General features: G+C 48.2%; 1 protein-coding gene across 1 annotated transcript in view; it reads right to left on the bottom strand.

The window, feature by feature from the left end:
- The window catches only part of LOC143766173 (uncharacterized), a 30,705-nt gene extending 15,425 nt beyond the window's left edge, over window positions 1–15,280 (bottom strand). Inside the window, exon 1 of the mRNA XM_077253640.1 lies at window positions 15,215–15,280. The gene's annotated coding sequence lies outside the window, so the exon portion shown is untranslated. The remainder of the gene's footprint in view (window positions 1–15,214) is intronic.
- Window positions 15,281–18,240: the final 2,960 nt, after the last annotated feature.

The following is an 18,240-nucleotide window of genomic DNA, read 5'->3' as shown; positions in this document are numbered from 1 at the left end:
AGACGTCAGTTTTGTTTGACCAGAGGGCCTAGAACTTTTCTGGTCAAATAATGAGCTGGTGAAGGAGAAGCCCTGCTGGCAAGGCTTTGCTATACAGGCAATGTCTCGCCAAAATGGGACAAAGAATGTGATCGTGCTCACAAGTAACGAGTTACTTTCTGGAGTCCATATTACGACGTGGCAAAGCCGATATGGGGAGGTTACGGAGGTCTCCCCCCCCCAAAAAAAAAAACAGGAATGAATTTCGCATCTGGTCGGGGCGCTGGACCTTCATGATGAGGTTGAAGCGTTCAGGAGGTACTGTCACCCACTTAGCTGGTAATAGACAGGAACCTGGTCTTCTACCAGGAGCAACCGAAGGTTTGCCACAGGTCCGTCAATCTCCATCACTTCAGCGCGAGATGCAAGGTGCAGAAATGTGCCTTGTGTGGTGGGATAGGCCATCTCGTTGCATCCTGTGGGGACCTGTGTCACCTGTTTAGTCGCTGCCCTCGTTCCTTCTCCAACGCCATCTCTAGCCAGGCAGGAGGAAGTTCCTAGCGATACAACTCCTGCTGAAGTTGGGGGTAGCAGCGGGGTAGGAATTGAGGGGCCAGTGAAGAATGGCAAGGTCAGGAATCCCTCTTATCAGAGGTGGTAGTAGAAGCATCAGAGAGACAGGGAGCAGGGAAACTCCCAATATGAAAATTTTGAATAAGATGGTGGGTGTTAGGGCTGGCGGAACGCACCGAGTCAATTGAGAGATTTTATTTGGTGCGTTCGCAGCCCGGGGTCCACCGTGCAGGAGAGGACCTGCTGCTGGCAAATGGCGGCCCTTTATGGCGGTAGAAGCGAACTCTGTTACTTCAGAGACACTGTGCCAGATCTCACTCTGACCCTCGGTGGCTTTTGAGCCCGCGACTGAGGACGCCCCGAGTCAGCAGCTGAGACCTTGGCAACTAAGAAACATGGAACCCTGTTGACTTCACAGGAGTATCCAGCAACTGCCGAGCTGATGGCAGTGTGTGGCAACACAAACATACAATCTCCTCACCGGAGGAGCCAGTATTCTAGGGGCTTATTTCTGCCGGGGCCCTTAATCCACGCACACAATCTCCTTGCCGGAGGTGCCGGCATTCTAGGGGCTTATTTCAGCCGAGTCCCTGAACACACATAAATGTGACCACACTGGCGCATGCACATAACTGATTCAATACTAGCGCATAGCCGTGCGGTCATGAGAGCCTTAAATAGCTGCAGCAAGTACAGGACCTTCCTAGAAGGACCAATGAGAGGCTGCTACAGAGCCGGAGCACCTTCAGGACCTTCCTGGAGGACCAATGGATTTAGCTGCAGTATCTGAACATGTGACCCTCGATCTCCACTGAGAGATCTTACTCTGGGCATGCTCAGAACAAGAAAAGCAGGACTTAGTCCCAGAAGCGTCTGCTCGCCGCTGCCCAGCACTGGCTTCAATGGCAGAAGCTGGAAAAGCAGCAGTAACCCTTTGTACAGAGTCAGACTGAGCGAGACGCTGGGACTGACGTCTCCGCTGAGCAGGCTCCACTGCGGCAGGAGAAGAATGGGAGACCGCAGCGGAGATGGCCTGAGGTTCCCCCTGTGCAGAGGGGGGAACTCGACCCCTAACAGGGCCCCCCCTCCTTGGGCATCGCTACGCTCGAAGGCAGCAATGAGCTGCGGAGCCTGAATGTGCTCAGCAGGCTCCCAGGACCTGTCCTCAGGACCATAACCCTTCCAGTCCACCAAATAAAAATTTTTGCTACATACCACCTTGCACCCCAAAATAGCGTTCACCTCGTAATCATCCGTAGACTAACCCGATGTCCCGGCAGATGACTCAGAAAACTGGGACATGTATACGGGCTTAAGGAGGGACACATGAAAGGTGTCGGTGATACCTAGGCATGGAGGAAGGGCCAGACGGTAGACCACAGGGTTAACCTGTTCGAGGACCTTGAAGGGACCCAAGTAGCGAGGTGCAAACTTAGTGGACTCAACACGCAGCCTGATGTTATGGGCGGAGAGCCACACTAAGTCGCCAGGAGCAAAGGTCGGAGCAGGGCGCCGATGTGCATCGGCGGAGGACCTCATTCTCTCCTTGGAGGCCCGGATGGCATCTGAGTGCGGTCCCAAATGTCCCGTGCCTCCACTGCCCAGTCTGCCACCCTGAAGTCAGCAGAAGACACAGGCATAGGCACAGGAACCCGTGGATGCTGGCCGTAATTAAGGAGGAAAGGAGTTTGACCGGTGGAGTCGGCTACAGCGTTGTTAAGCGCAAACTCCGCCCACGGTAGCAAGGATGCCCAGTCATCCTGCCTGGCAGAGACAAAATGTCGCAGATATGTGACCAGGGTCTGGTTGGCCCTCTCTACCAACCCATTCGTCTCGGGATGATATGCTGAGGAGAGATTCAACTCAATGCTGAATAGACGACAAAGGTCTCTCCAGAATCGAGACGCAAACTGGGGACCCCGGTCACTGACAATTTTGTCCGGCATACCATGTAGGCGAAATATGTGTTTGATAAACAACGCCGCCAGAGCCCGTACAGAAGGTGGCCGTGGAAGAGGCACCAAGTGCACCATTTTGGAAAAATGGTCGGTGATCACCCAAATAATGGTGCAGCTACGAGACTTGGGTAAGCCCACCACAAAATCCATCCCGACCACCTCCCAGGGCCTATCTGCCACCGGCAGAGGGTGAAGCAACCCAGCTGGCCGTTGATGAGGAGACTTGTTCTTGGCGCAGGAGACACATGCCCGAACATAGTCTGCGATGTCACGGACCATATCAGGCCACCAATATGTCCTCGCCAGTAACTCAGATGTCCTTTTGGTCCCGAAATGTCCACCCACCCTAGACGAGTGAGCCCAAGAGAGAACCTCCGGACGCAAACTGGATGGTACAAAAGTCTTGCCCGGAGGCACAGACTCTAGCGAAACCGGGGCCACAGTTCTCAGGCTCTCGGAAGGGACAATAAGCCAAGGCTCCTCTTCCTCCTCCTCAGATAATACCACAGAGAGAGCGTCGGCACGAATGTTCTTGTCCCCGGAAAGAAAATGGAGGGTGAAATGAAACCGAGAGAAGAACAAGGACCATCTGGCCTGGCGAGAATTTAGCCGCTGGGCGGTCTGTAAATAAACCAAATTCTTGTGGTCTGTGAATACTTGAAAGGGAAAGCGAGCCCCCTCCAAGAGATGTCTCCACTCAGAGAAAGCCAACTTCATGGCTAGCAACTCCCTGTCCCCGATGGAATAATTCCTCTCCGCCGGTGTGAAGGTCTTGGAGAAAAAGAAGCAAGGATGCTTCCGACCTGGAGCATCCTTTTGGAAAAGGACTGCTCCAGCTCCAACGGATGAGGCATCCACCTCCATGATAAATGGCTTATCTACGTCGGGGCGATGTAGGATGGGAGCACTAGCAAAATGTGACTTAGTAGAAGAGAAGGCCTTGGAGACCTCTTCAGACCACAATTTGGGATTTGCTCCCTTCTTGGTGAGGGCTACCAAGGGAGCTACCAAAGTGGAGAAGTGGGGAATGAACTGGCGATAGTAATTAATGAACCCCATAAAGCGCTGCACCGCTTTAAGAGAATGGGGTTCTTGCCAGTCCATGACAGCCTGTAGTTTGGCAGGATCCATAGCCAATCCCTGGGCGGAGATGATATAGCCCAGGAAAGGTAAAGACTCCTGCTCAAACATACACTTCTCCAACTTTGCATAGAAGGAATTTGCCCATAAGAGGTCGAAGACTCTGCCAACATCCCTCCGGTGGGAGTCAATATCTGGAGAGTAGATGAGAATATCATCCAGATAGACTACGACCGAGGTGGAGAGCATATCCCGGAAGATATCGTTAACAAAGTCTTGGAAAACGGCCGGGGCATTACAGAGCCCGAAGGGCATCACCAGATATTCATAGTGCCCATCCCTGGTGTTAAAAGCCATCTTCCATTCGTCCCCCTCACGGAAGCGAATCAGGTTGTAAGCACCCCGCAGATCTAATTTTGTGAATACCCTTGCTCCCCGAAGCCTATCAAAAAGCTCCGATATCAGGGGCAGAGGATACTTATTCTTAACAGTGATGGCGTTAAGACCCCTGTAATCTATGCATGGACGTAGTTCCCCGTTCTTCTTCTCTACGAAGAAGAACCCATCCCCTGCAGGTGACACTGACTTCCTGATGAACCCTCTTGCCAGATTCTCTTGAATGTACTGAGACATTGCCTCCATCTCCGGGAGAGATAACGGATAGACTCGACCCCGGGGAGGCTCAGCACCAGGCAAGAGATCAATAGGACAGTCATAGGGGCGGTGGGGCGGAAGGGTCTCTGCCGCCTTTTTGGAGAACACGTCCGCATAAGGCCAATAGTGCTTGGGGAGAGAGGAAAGATCTGCGGTACCTCAGTAGTAGCAACCTGAACGCATTCCCTCTGACACCTACCCCCACAAGATTCACCCCATCCCAGAATTCTGCCTGAGGACCACTCGATATGAGGAGAGTGGTACCGTAGCCAAGGTATCCCCAACAGGACCTCATCAATTCCCTCAGGAATGATGAGCAGAGATATAATCTCCTGATGGGATGGTGACATGGACAGAGTAAAAGGGATGGTCTGGTGTGTTATCTGTGAGGGCAGTATTGACCCATTCACCACTCGTACCGTTACTGGTTGAGCTAGCATTACCAGGGGTATTGCGTGACGTTGGGCGAAGGCAGAAGACATAAAATTGCCCTCCGCCCCAGAATCCACGCAGAGCTCCACCGAGTGGGTGGATGAGCCTATAGTAATTGTCCCCTTAAAGGACAATTTGGAGGCAAACGTCGCCGTGTCTAGTGTACCTCCACCTACTACCACTAGACGCTGACGTTTCCTCGACCGCTGGGAACATCTGGTGGCAAGATGTCCTGACTGCTGGCAAACATGACAGACCTTGAGTGCACAAACGGTCCGGGACTTAGATCCCGCTCGTGACACTTCCATGGCCTCATGTGACTCAGGGACCAGGACTGGAGATGCCAGAGGTTTGGCGAAGGTGGGAGCCAGCCAAAACCTCTGCCTACACTGGGTTCGCTCTAACCTCCGCTCGTTAAAACGGAGGTCAATACGAGTGGAGACAGCTATTAACTCCTCCAGTGTGGCGGGAATCTCCCTAGTGGCCAGAGCGTCCTTCACGTGGTCAGCCAGCCCCCTCCAAAATATGGGGATAAGGGCTTTAACCGACCACTCCAGCTCAGATGCTAGGGTACGGAAGTGGACGGCAAAATGGCTGACCAAGGACGAACCCTGATTCAATGCCAGCAGTTGGAGCTCCGTGTCATGGGTGACTCGAGGTCCTAAAAAGACCTGTTTCAGAGTGCTCAGGAACAGCGGAGCGCTCTGCACCACATGATCGCCACGCTCCCACAGCGGCGTAGCCCATTCCAGCGCCCTGTCCGACAAGAGAGACACAAATCCCACCTTTGCCTGCTCTGGGAAAACATGCAGCCAGAAGCTTGAGGTATATAGAGCACTGACTCACGAAACCCCTACAAGATTTACTATCTCCAGAAAATTTTTCTGGCAGAGGGAGGCGAGATAATGTCGGAACAGGGGTGGCAGTGGACAAGGTTGCTGCAGCCATGCTAGCAGCCTGTTCAGCAACTGCGGTAACATCCACAGCTGAGGTTGTGCTCTCGAGAGCCGCCAACCTACCCTCCAGCTGCTGGATGTACCGCAAGGACTGCTGTATGTCCGCCATTTACTAGCCAGACCCTGGCGCTAGTATTCTGTTAGGGCTGGCGGAACGCACCGAGTCAATTGAGAGATTTTATTTGGTGCGTTCGCAGCCCGGGGTCCACCGTGCAGGAGAGGACCTGCTGCTAGCAAATGGCGGCCCTTTATGGCGGTAGAAGCGAACTCTGTTACTTCACAGAGACGCTGTGCCAGATCTCACTCTGACCCTCGGTGGCTTTTGAGCCCGCACCTGAGGATTCCCCGAGTCAGCAGCTGAGACCTTGGCAACTAAAACATGGAACCCTGTTGACTTCACAGGAGTATCCAGCAACTGCCGAGCTGATGGCAGTGTGTGGCAACACAAACATACAATCTCCTCACCGGAGGAGCCGGTATTCTAGGGGCTTATTTCTGCCGGGGCCCTTAATCCACGCACACAATCTCCTCGCCGGAGGTGCCCGCATTCTAGGGGCTTATTTCAGCCAGTCCCTGAACACACATAAATGTGACCACACTGGCGCATGCACATAACTGATTCAATACTAGCGCATGGCCGTGCGGTCATGAGAGCCTTAAATAGCTGCAGCAAGTACAGGACCTTCCTAGAAGGACCAATGAGAGGCTGCTACAGAGCCTGAGCACCTTCAGGACCTTCCTGGAGGACCAATGGATTTAGCTGCAGTATCTGAACATGTGACCCTCGATCTCCACTGAGAGATCTTACTCTAGGCATGCTCAGAACGAGAAAAGCAGGACTTAGTCCCAGAAGCGTCTGCTTGCCGCTGCCCAGCACTGGCTTCAATGGCATAAGCTGGAAAAGCAGCAGTAACCCTTTGTACAGAGTCAGACTGAGCGAGACGCTGGGACTGACGTCTCCGCTGAGCAGGCTCCACTGCAACAGAAGAATGGGAGACTGCAGCGGAGATGGCCCGAGATTCCCCCTGTGCAGTGGCGGGAACTCGACCCCTAACAGTGGGGAACAGTCTAAAGTAAAGGGTGATGTAGGTACCAAGAAAAAAAAAAAAATCATCGTCTAAGGAAGCTCTCGCTGGCTCTCCTCTGATTCCCCTCTCCAACCATTTCCAAACCCTTGATGACTCTGCTGGGACAGAGGTCGGGGATAAGGTTCGTGGAGCAACACCAGGAGGGTTTTTGGGGGGGTGGCAGAGTTCCACATCTGGAAGATGTGTCTTCCTCTGGAGGAGGGGGGTCTGACGCTGAGATGAGCAAGGGACTAATAATATGGACAAGTCAGTTTTTTTAAAGAAGAGTGGGGAATCCGCTTCTTCCTCTGAGGAGAGAAAAAAAGATGGGTGGGTGGAAGAGGAAAGTCATCTAAGGCTAAGTTCACATTTGCGTTGTGCGCCGCTGCGTCGGCGACGCAATGCACAACGCAAACAAAACCGCAACAAAACGCACGCTAAAACGCTGCGTTTTGCGACGCATGCGTCCTTTTTTGCCGAAAGTTGGACGCAAAAAAAATGCAACTTGTTGCGTTCTCTGCGCCCAACGCTTGCGGCCATGCGTCGCAAAACGCAGCACAACGCATGTCCATGCGCCCCCATGTAAAATATAGGGGCGCATAACGCTGCGGCGCCCGACGCTGCGGCGCCGAACGCTAATGTGAACGTAGACTTACTCGATCACTCATGATTAGAGATGGGCGAACCAAACAGTAAAGTGTGGGGTCCGTACCGAACACCTAGCATTCGTGCACGGGCCCCGAACATGGGCTTCTCCAGGAAGTCTATGATGCTGTTCGGGTTCTGCACCTCAAACATTGGGTGTTTCCCATGCTGTTATATGCATGACAGCATGAGAAACACAGGCGGCTCTGATCGGCAGTAAGATCATTAGATCTTAGATTAGAATAGTCAGAGCGCTGTGTTTCCCACGCTGTCAGCAGCTGTGACTGGCGGTAAAAAGGTTACTCCAGTCACAGCTGTCGGCTGATTCCCATATCCTTGTAATTGTTTAATATAAGTATCACTGCTGTTTAACTTTTGGGAAATACTGTTTTCTTGGGGGCTGGCAGGAGCATAACCTTATTGTAGGCATATGTTAAACTGTGTCCACATTATGCAATTATGCAGTTTTAATTGGTTTTAACTTTTTGTAGTGCAGTGTTGTGATGTTTTCCTAATAAAAAACTATTTTGATTAATATTCTTGGTGATCCCTGATAATTGCATGCTACTTTTCTTGTTTGCCTTCATACTGTTAATGCATGCAGTAGGTGATCCCTGGTAGTGGTGGCCTCTTGAGCTTCCTCTTTTCTACTACTCTTATCAGACAAAGCCTGCTGTTGCTGAAAGAGCAGACGAAATTGATGGGAGTATTCAACAGCCGGCACTTGTACGCTATAAATAAATAATAAAAAAAAAGACATGTGGTCTCTTCTATTTTTTGACAACCAGCCCAGGCACCCTCAGCTTTCAGCATTATCATGGCTGGTTATCAAGAATAGAGGGATCCCAAGTCGTTTTTTTTGTTTATAAAATAAATTTTTTAAAAAATGGAGTGGAATCCCCCTATTTTTGACAACCAGCCAAGCTAAAGCAAACAGCTTTGGACTGGTATTCTCAGACTAGTAAGGGGGTCATGTATATTGCCCCGCAGCCTAAAAATAGCAGCCTGCAGCCACCCCAGAAAAGGTGCATCTATTAGATGATCCAATTCAGGAGCTTTGCACGGGTCTTACTATTTGCCCTGGTGCATTGGCAAGTGGGGTAATGGTTGTGGGGTTGATGTCAGCTGTTTTATGGCCGCTGACATCAAACCCACAGGTTAGTAATAGAGAGGTGTCTATAAGATGCCCCCATTATCAACCCCATGGTTAGATTGTATATAAAAAAAAAAGAAAAAAAGACACAGCCAGAATAAAATCCCTTAATTGAAATAATGGCACAGACTCCTTTATTTCAAGTAACAAAGCAGTTATATTCACCTTTACGCCTAATCCACCGATTTCCATCCCCCATGGAAAAGAAGAAAATTAATAAACAACTATATGCCTCACCTGTCCGGGCAAGTAGGAAGAGCGACGCTAAGTGCAAGATTTGGCACAAATTACTTATGCGCCATTTCTTGGTCAGCCGAGAGCTGATGCTTTTAGTCTGAGAGGGGGCCAATATTCATGCCCCTTTCCTAGCCTATTAATATCAGTCTGCAGCTGTATGAATAGCCTTTGCTGGTTAATGAATATAGGGGGACCCCACGTCATTTCTTTTTTTGGGGGGGATCTCCCTTATAATAACCAGTAAAAGCTAAGCAAACAGCTGTGAGCTGATAGCAATAGCCTGGGAACCTTTACGGCTATTGGCTCCTTCCCTGAATATTAACATAAGCCCTCAGCCGTTGGCTTTACCTTTGCTGCTTATAATAATTACGGAGTACCCCACACGTTTTTTCTTTTCAATTTTTTTTAAATTTATTAACAAGAACAGTAAGGTAATAATTAGTGTTGAGCATTCCGATACCGCAAGTATCGGGTATCGGCCGATACTTGCGGGTATCGGAATTCCGATACCGAGATCCGATACTTTTGTGGTATCGGGTATCGGTATCGAAACAACATTAATGTGTAAAAGAAAGAATTAAAATAAAAAATATTGCTATACTCACCTCTCCGACGCAGCCTGGACCTCACCGAGGGAACCGGCAGCGTTCTTTGCTTAAAATGCGCGCGTTTACTTCCTTCCGTGACGTCACGGCTTGTGATTGGTCGCGTGCCGCCCATGTGGCCGCGACGCGACCAATCACTGCAAGCCGTGATGTAATTTTCAGGTCCTCAATGCCTAATTCTAGGCATTCAGGATTTTAAAATTACGTTCCGGCTTGTGATTGGTCGCGTCGCGGTCACATGGGCGACGCGACCAATCACAAGCCGTGATGTCACGGGAGGCAGGAAACGCGCGCATTTTAAAATTACGTCACGGCTTGTGATTGGTTACGTGCCGCCCATGTGACCGCGACATGACCAATCACAGCAAGCCGTGACGTAATTTCAGGTCCTGAATGCCTAATTCTGCATTCAGGACCTGAAAATTACGTCACGGCTTGCTGTGATTGGTCGCGTCGCGGTCACATGGGCGGCACGCAACCAATCACAAGCCGTGACGTCACGGAAGGAAGTAAACGCGCGCATTTTAAGCAAAGAACTCTGCCGGTTCCCTCGGTGAGGTCCAGGCTGCGTCGGAGAGGTGAGTATAGCAATATTTTTTATTTTAATTCTTTATTTTACACATTAATATGGATCCCAGGGCCTGAAGGAGAGTTTCCTCTCCTTCAGACCCTGGGAACCATCAGGGATACCGTCCGATACTTGAGTCCCATTGACTTGTATTGGTATCGGGTATCGGTATCGGATTAGATCCGATACTTTGCCGGTATCGGCCGATACTTTCCGATACCGATACTTTCAAGTATCGGACGGTATCGCTCAACACTAGTAATAATAATTCTTTATTATGGGGGATTTTAACCATTCAAACGTTCAGTGGGACATAGAATCTTCCGATTGTGCTACAAGCTGCAAGTTCTTATGAGCAATTCAAGACAATTACCTCTCTCAGTAGGTAGATGAAGCAGCTGGATCCAGTGGTGTCAAATAGACCAGATACAATTTTAGAGCTACAGGTCAGGGAGCATTTGGGATGCAGCGAACATAATATGGTGCGTTTCAATGCAATTTTCAATCAAACAGTCAAAAGGGGAAATGCAAAAACCTGGAACTTTAAAGCGGATTTCAACATATTAAAAGCTTAAATGTGTAGACTGGGACCATCTCATGGTAACTGGGGATACCGAACATAATTGGGGCATATTTAAGGAAATACTACTAGAACCTGTAGAAAACTTACACCCTCTGGTAATAAAATGTCCAGGAATAAAAAGAAACTATTATGGACAAATATGACAGTACAAAATTTAATAGACATAGTGGATTCAAAATCTTGAAGGCCGGGAATACAGAAATAGCATTTCAGGAGTATAAAGATATAATAAATAAGAAATGCAAAAATGAAATTAAAATCATGTAAAAATTCAAAAAAAATTCATGATTATAGGGGAACACCGGAGAGCCCGAAAAATAAGCCGGACACAAGTCCACACTAATAAGCATTAAATAGCACATAGTTTATTAATAAATCAGGTGAATGATAACAGAACAAATGGCAATGCAAATATAGATAATTACCATATTAAAAGGGCACTCAATCCGGTAAATAGAAATATTGTCATATAAATTTAAATCTCATCTCTTGAGATTTTGGTCCCAAGATCACCATCTGCGCATGCGTCGCCCCCGGCGGCAGCCATATTCCTGGAGTCCATCGCACACGCACAGGGAACAGTGGAATTACTGGGGCTCTGGACTGTCGCAAAATGCCGGCAGAGCCCCGGGCAGCGCTGACACCCATGCAGCACCACTGGGCATCGGAGACACCCGCAGCAGCGGCCAGCAACCGCCGGGCACCCAGAGACACCCCCTCACCCCAGCCTGCGACCTGCACCCACGGTATCAGTAAGGCATGTCCGCTGTATAAGACGCACTCCCCATTTTTCCCCCAGTGCGTCTTACAAAGCGAAAAATATGATATGTCACTTGCGCAGGCGCAGTGACAATGCCGCGGTGCCTTATGGGATTCAGGGACAGTGGCTGGAAGACCCAACTGGCGAATATAAAAATAAATATATATACAGTTAGGTCCATATATATTTGGACAGAGACAACATTTTTCTAATTTTGGTTATAGACATAACCACAATGAATTTTAAACAAAGCAATTCAGATGCAGTTGAAGTTCAGACTTTCAGCTTTCATTTGAGGGTATCCACATTAAAATTGGATGAAGGGTTTAGGAGTTTCAGCTCCTTAACATGTCCCACCCTGGTTTTTAAAGGGACCAAAAGTAATTGGACAGATTCAATAATTTTAAATAAAATGTTAATTTTTAGTACTTGGTTGAAAACCATTTCTTGGCAATGACTGCCTGAAGTCTTGAACGCATGGACATCACCAGACGCTGTGTTTCCTCCTTTTTGATGCTCTGCCAGGCCTTCACTGCGGTGGTTTTCAGTTGCTGTTTGTTTGTGGGCCTTCCTGTCTGAAGTTTAGTCTTTAACAAGTGAAATGCATGCTCAATTGGGTTGAGATCAGGTGACTGACTTGGCGATTCAAGAATATTCCACTTCTTTGCTTTAATAAACTCCTGGGTTGCTTTGGCTTTATGTTTTGGGTCATTGTCCATCTGTAGTATGAAACGACGACCAATCAGTTTGGCTTCATTTGGCTGGATCTGAGCACACAGTATGGCGGCTCTGAATACCTCAGAATTCATTTGGCTGCTTCTGTCCTGTGTGACATCATCAATAAACACTAGTGACCCAGTGCCACTGGCAGCCATGCATGCCCAAGCCATCACACTGCCTCCGCCGTGTTTTACAGATGATGTGGTATGCTTTGGGTCATGAGCTGTACCACGCCTTCGCCATACTTTTCTCTTTCCATCATTCTGGTAGAGGTTGATCTTGGTTTCATCTGTCCAAAGAATGTTCTTCCAGAACTGTGCTGGCTTTTTTAGATTTTTTTCAGCAAAGTCCAGTCTAGCCTTTTTATTCTTGATGCTTATGAGTGGCTTGCACCGTGCAGTGAACCCTCTGTATTTACTTTCATGCAGTCTTCTCTTTATGGTAGATTTGGATATTGATACGCCTACCTCCTGGAGGGTGTTGTTCACTTGGTTGGCTGTTGTGAAGGGGTTTCTCTTCACCTTGGAGATTATTCTGCGATCATCCACCACTGTTGTCTTCCGTGGGCGCCCAGGTCTTTTTGCATTGATGAGTTCACCAGTGCTTTCTTTCTTTCTCAGGATGTACCAAACTGTAGATTTTGCCACTCCTAATATTGTAGCAATTTCTCGGATGGGTTTTTTCTGTTTTCGCAGCTTAAGGATGGCTTGTTTCACCTGCATGGAGAGCTCCTTTGACCGCATGTTTACTTCACAGCAAAACCTTCCAAATGCAATCACCACACCTCAAATCAACTCCAGGCCTTTTATCTGCTTAATTGAGAATGACATAACGAAGGGATTGCCCACACCTGTCCATGAAATAGCTTTGGAGTCAATTGTCCAATTACTTTTGGTCCTTTTAAAAACTGGGTGGCACATGTTAAAGAGCTGAAACTCCTAAAGCCTTCATCCAATTTTAATGTGGATACCCTCAAATGAAAGCTAAAAGTCTGAACTTCAACTGCAACTGAATTGTTTTGTTTAAAATTGATTGTGGTAATGTCTATAACCAAAATTAGAAAAATGTTGTCTCTGTCCAAATATATATGGACCTAACTGTATTTCTGATATTATGCTCCACGGTCACAATCTCCAACCTGAGGATAAGGGTCCTCATTACTGTGATGCTAGTCACTTTTCACGGCCAAGCCGTGAGTCAGAATGGTCAAGGAGTCCAAGATCAGAAGCCAGGAGGGGTGCAGAAGGAAGAGACAAAAGCGTAGTCAGGTAACCTTCCGAGGTTAGAATACCAGGAGGATACTGTATCAAAGCAGAAAGGGTTAAACAGACGGATGGTCAGAATGAAGTCTAAGGTCAGGCAAAAAAAGATCAAGTATATGGAACTCAAGACACAGGCAACACAAACCTCACTAGCTTAATGTACATCTGGCAGAGGTCTGGAAGAAACAGCTCAGTCAAGTAGGCATGGAGATGACCTGGGATAATAAACACTTGGAGACAGCCAGCACCTCCCTGTCTCAAATTGGATAGTCAAACTGTTAATCAAAACACTTAGAATTGAGAGTCCTCAGTGGTTGATACCTTTTAATGGCTAACTGAAAAGATGGTAACAAATTGCAAGCTTTCGAGACTACATACGTCTCTTCATCAGGCAAAGACTAAAACAAATTCTGAAGAATCAGAATTTGTTTTAGTCTTTGCCTGATGAAGAGACGTATGTAGTCTCGAAAGCTTGTAATTTGTTACCATCTTTTCAGTTAGCCATTAAAAGGTATCAACCACTGAGGACTCTCAATTCTAAATATTTTTCTATCTACTGGCTAACACGGTACCAAGATATATTTCTTTCCTGAATCAAAACACTGATAGCTCAGCACACCCCTGTATTTGATTGGATGGCTGAGCTATCAAAGTACTGGGAGCTTTAGCATGGCCCTGTACGGAATTGGACGGCCGAGCTGTCAGTAACTGCATCCCAGACACCCTGAGGGGTGGAACACTGACAATTACAGAGCCAACGCCACAGACATTTCATGGGAAATCCCTTTATAGGAAAATTACATTTACATTTTTCCAGTTTTCCAAGACTTTAAAAGCCACATTTCAATTCCTTATAAATTCCTTGTACACTAGACAGAAAGTGTCATCTGTCTGTCTGTGCCCTCCCCTGTATACATGAGCACAGCCAGTGTTCTATTACTGTACATATACACATGGCAGAGCTGGGAGCGCTGCTCTGGGCGGGAACTGTTACTCTGGGTGGGAACCGTTACACTATTGTAAATGAGTAAATAAACTGCCAACACACCCCGTGAGAGATCTTATGGTTATGTTTTAAATGCTGTTTTATCTGGCTTGTGTCCTGCAACAGTTAGTTAGCTACAGAGTGTTAACTCTTGGGGCCAGCCCATGGTGGGAGTAGATATGTGGCAAAAGGAACCTAGTTTCTGTTGTCAGGCATATAGGGGAAAGTATTCAGAAGATAAAGACCTATGGTCCTTATGCTCGTAGATCTGCATTAGAAAGGGTGTCCGTATGCAAAGAAGGGAGACCAGATTGGATAGTATGTTCTGCAGGAAACCAGGACTAAGTGGCAGAAGGAATCCTAATCTCAGGCAAGCAGGTCTAAAGGAAAGATGCCACAGTGCAGCAAGGCCTGAGGGTCACAAAGAGGAAGATGGCCAAGCTGGCACATGAGTTTTCCTACAGGGAAGAACACCCTATTTTTGTGGCCCTTATTGAGATGACTGAGAACAGTGGTAAGGAGTCGTACTGACGCGCCTCAGATAGTGGGGTCTTCACAAATCAGCTGGGAGTTGGGACTAGCTGTGACTATAGCGACAAACCTGGACCTGTGCAGTCCTCACAGGGGAATATGGCCGGTCCAGGAATGGTTTACACCACTGTTGTACCATGTAGTAGAAGTAATGTACCGCCATATGTCATCACGCCTGCCTCTGGAATGGGCAGAAGTGTTGTGCTGTCTGATGTACATACTTCTCATCAACTTGTTCATAAAGAAAAGGTTTCTCTCACTCATCTCCATGTCCTCTGGTCCTGGCCTGCCATGTCAAGGGGTCTGCAGATGCCTATCGCCAAGGTAACAGGACACACATCCGGCCATTTTCCTGTAGCATGGAGGATGCGCACCTCAGCCATGGCTGCCGCCCCCATTACATTATCTCGGTGATATAGGGGTTACTGCCCCCTGTGCCCAGTAATGGGGAATCTCCAGCACCTACCTCCACCTGCAGAGCCGCACACCACATATATGGCTGTTCTGTGCGCACAGGACCTGGGATGAGGTCACAGGAGGGGAGGAGTCAGGGGTCACATGATCAGGGGCCTCAGTGTATGCAGGACTCTGCTGTGCTGGTTGTCATGGTGCTGGATGAGGGGAAGTTTCTGTGTGGGGTCAGGAGGGGTTTACAGGGTGGATGTAGCAGAGCCGTGTGTGTACGAGGTGTACGGAGCAGAGCGGTGTGTGTACGAGGTGTACGGAGCGGAGCCGTGTGTGTACGAGGTGTTCGGAGCGGAGCCGTGTGTGTACGGAGCAGTGTGTGTACGAGGTGTACGGAGCGGAACTGCGTGTGTACGAGGTGTACGGAGCGGAACTGCGTGTGTACGAGGTGTACGGAGCGGAGCCATGCATGTACGAGGTGTACGGAGCGGAACTGTGTGTGTATGAGGTGTACGGAGCGGAGCCGCGTGTGTACGAGGTGTACGGAGCGGAACTGTGTGTGTACGAGGTGTACGGAGCGGAGCCGTGCATGTACGAGGTGTACGGAGCGGAACTGTGTGTGTACGAGGTGTGCGGAGCAGCGTGAGTATGAAGCGGAGCCATGTGTACGAGGTTTATGGAGCGGAGCCGTGTGTGTACAAGGTGTACAGAGCGGAGCCGTGTGTGTACAAGGTGTACAGAGCGGAGCCGTGTGTGTACGAGGTGTACGGAGCGGAACTGCTTGTGTACAAGGTGTATGGAGCGGAGCCGTGTTTACGGAGCAGAGCAGCATGAGTATGGAGCGGAGCTGTGTGTACAAGGTGTACGGAGCGGAGCTGTGTGTGTACGGACCTGAAAGTGAAGAAAAAGAAGTTATATTATAATCACCCGGGGGGCGGTCCGGTCCAATGGGTGTCGCAGGTCCGGCGCCTCCCATCTTATTGAAACACTGCCCTCCTGCTTCTTCCTTGCTCCCCGGCATCGTGCTCCTGCGCAGGCGTACTTCTCTGACCTGTTGAGGGCAGAGTAAAGTACTGCAATGTGCAGGCGCTGAGTCTCTCTGACCTTTCCCCGGCGCCTGCGACACCCATCGGACCGGACCGCCCCCCTGGGCGAATATAATATAACTTATTTTTCTTCTCTTGCAGGCCGGACCGGGGACTTATCTACAACAATATAGAATGCTGTAGATAAGCCCTGAAAGGCAGTGGCAGCATCTTATAGCGGCAAAATCTGCCGACAGGTTCCCTTTAAGTTACTCTGCCACATTGTGCGGTTTGTCTCCTAGACAAATGAACTTCAGCAGACTCTGTAGTAGCTTGGCTGAGTCAGTGCTGCAGAGCTTCAGCTGATGTGGATGACTCTGAGATAGCATATCGGAGATGGAGGACGAGGGGGTGCAGAAACTGGTGTAGGAGGTGGAGAAAACCCTGATAGAAGGGCCAGCAATCCTTGGTGTCGGTAGCACGTACCATGCAAGGGTGGGACACGAGCCCAGCACCACAAGTTTCATTCCAGTGTGCCGTCAGTGAAATGTAGAGTCCCTGGCCACAAGAGCTTGTCCATATTTCGGTTGTTAAGTGGACAATCCCAGTAACCACGTTGGTAAGGACACAGGTGCTGTTCCCGGATACGTGTTGGTACAAGGTGGGAATGAAATCAAACAAAGTCCAGCTCACCATGGTCGACATCCTTGGAGACTCGGAGCACGAAACCGCTGTGTCAGGGCGTGGAAGAATCAAGAAAATGATGAGGAATCCAGCTCAACGAGAGAGTGAAAAAACCTTTTCTTTATTCACTTGGAAAATGTGTTCAGTGGAGGATAAAAACATCAGCAATTACAGAGAATAAAATGCGATATCAACGCGTTTCTGGTGACCAAGCACCCTTAGTCATGATATCCACTGTGTGGCTTGTCTTGCATTTTTATACTGAGATCCGGTGAACACACCGGTACAATAATTAATTAACATAATTGCTGAGCAAAGTGAAAGCACATGAAAGTGAATACAAATTAAAAATTAAAAACAAGTACTTTGGCTGGATAGAAATACAATATAGACAATGTGTTATTCACAATATTAAGTAGTTTTTGGATTATAGATCCTGTTACATAAAAATAGCAGCAAAAATATCTGAAATATATGGAATTTCATTTAATGACATTATTTTATCAACACGAAAAAATTCACCAAAATTGTTGGCACATCCAGTATAGGAGCAGATCTAATACTGACAGTCAATTTTTAAGTCAAGATCCAATGAAATGATTTTGACAACAATTAATTTCGTTACATATGGTTGTTTTGCACTATGAGTACTGAGGAATTAGTATAATTAGTGGCAGGGCTGATGTAGCGATCTATCCTTTATATCGGTTTTCGAAAAAGGAATGATTGAACTTCCTGACAGAAAACCCTGCACTATAAATTCTAAATGCCTATATATAACATATAATGCATTCTATATTTAAAAATATCCAGTTTATGTGTTTATCTGCCAGTATAAAATATGTGCAAGGTATCCCTTCCTTTTTCTTCATGACAGTGGTAATATTTATTTTATATGAATGTGTTTATTTGTGAAAAAAATGGAAATTTGGCAAAAATTTTGAAAATTTTGCAATTTTCCAACTTTGAATTTTCATGCCTTTAAATCACAGTGATATGTCACGCAAAATACTTAAGGCTAGGTTCCCATTGCGTTAATGGGATAGCGCTAACGGACAGCGTTGCACGGCGAAATTAACGCCGTGCACCGCGTCCGTTAGCGCTCCCATTGCCGGCAATGTTAGAGCGCATTGCTAGCGCGTGTCATTTTCGGCACGCGCTAGCGATGTGCCGATCTTTTGTAGCGCGCCTCGGACGCTGCTTGCAGCGTCCGCGGCGCGCCAGAGGTCCGTTCCCCGCTCTCGCAGATCGGGGATCTGCAAGAGCGGGGACGTTAACGCGACCCCTGAACGCGGCCCCGAAAAAGACATTGCGTTAGCGCAATCCGCTAGCGCTCGCGCTAAACGGATTGCACTAACGCAATCTGAACCTAGCCTAA

This window comes from Ranitomeya variabilis, chromosome 4 (assembly GCF_051348905.1).
Source record: "Ranitomeya variabilis isolate aRanVar5 chromosome 4, aRanVar5.hap1, whole genome shotgun sequence".
Classification (NCBI taxonomy): domain Eukaryota; kingdom Metazoa; phylum Chordata; class Amphibia; order Anura; family Dendrobatidae; genus Ranitomeya; species Ranitomeya variabilis.
Note: the sequence above shows the minus strand (reverse complement) of the source record. Positions and strands in the feature narration are given on the sequence as shown.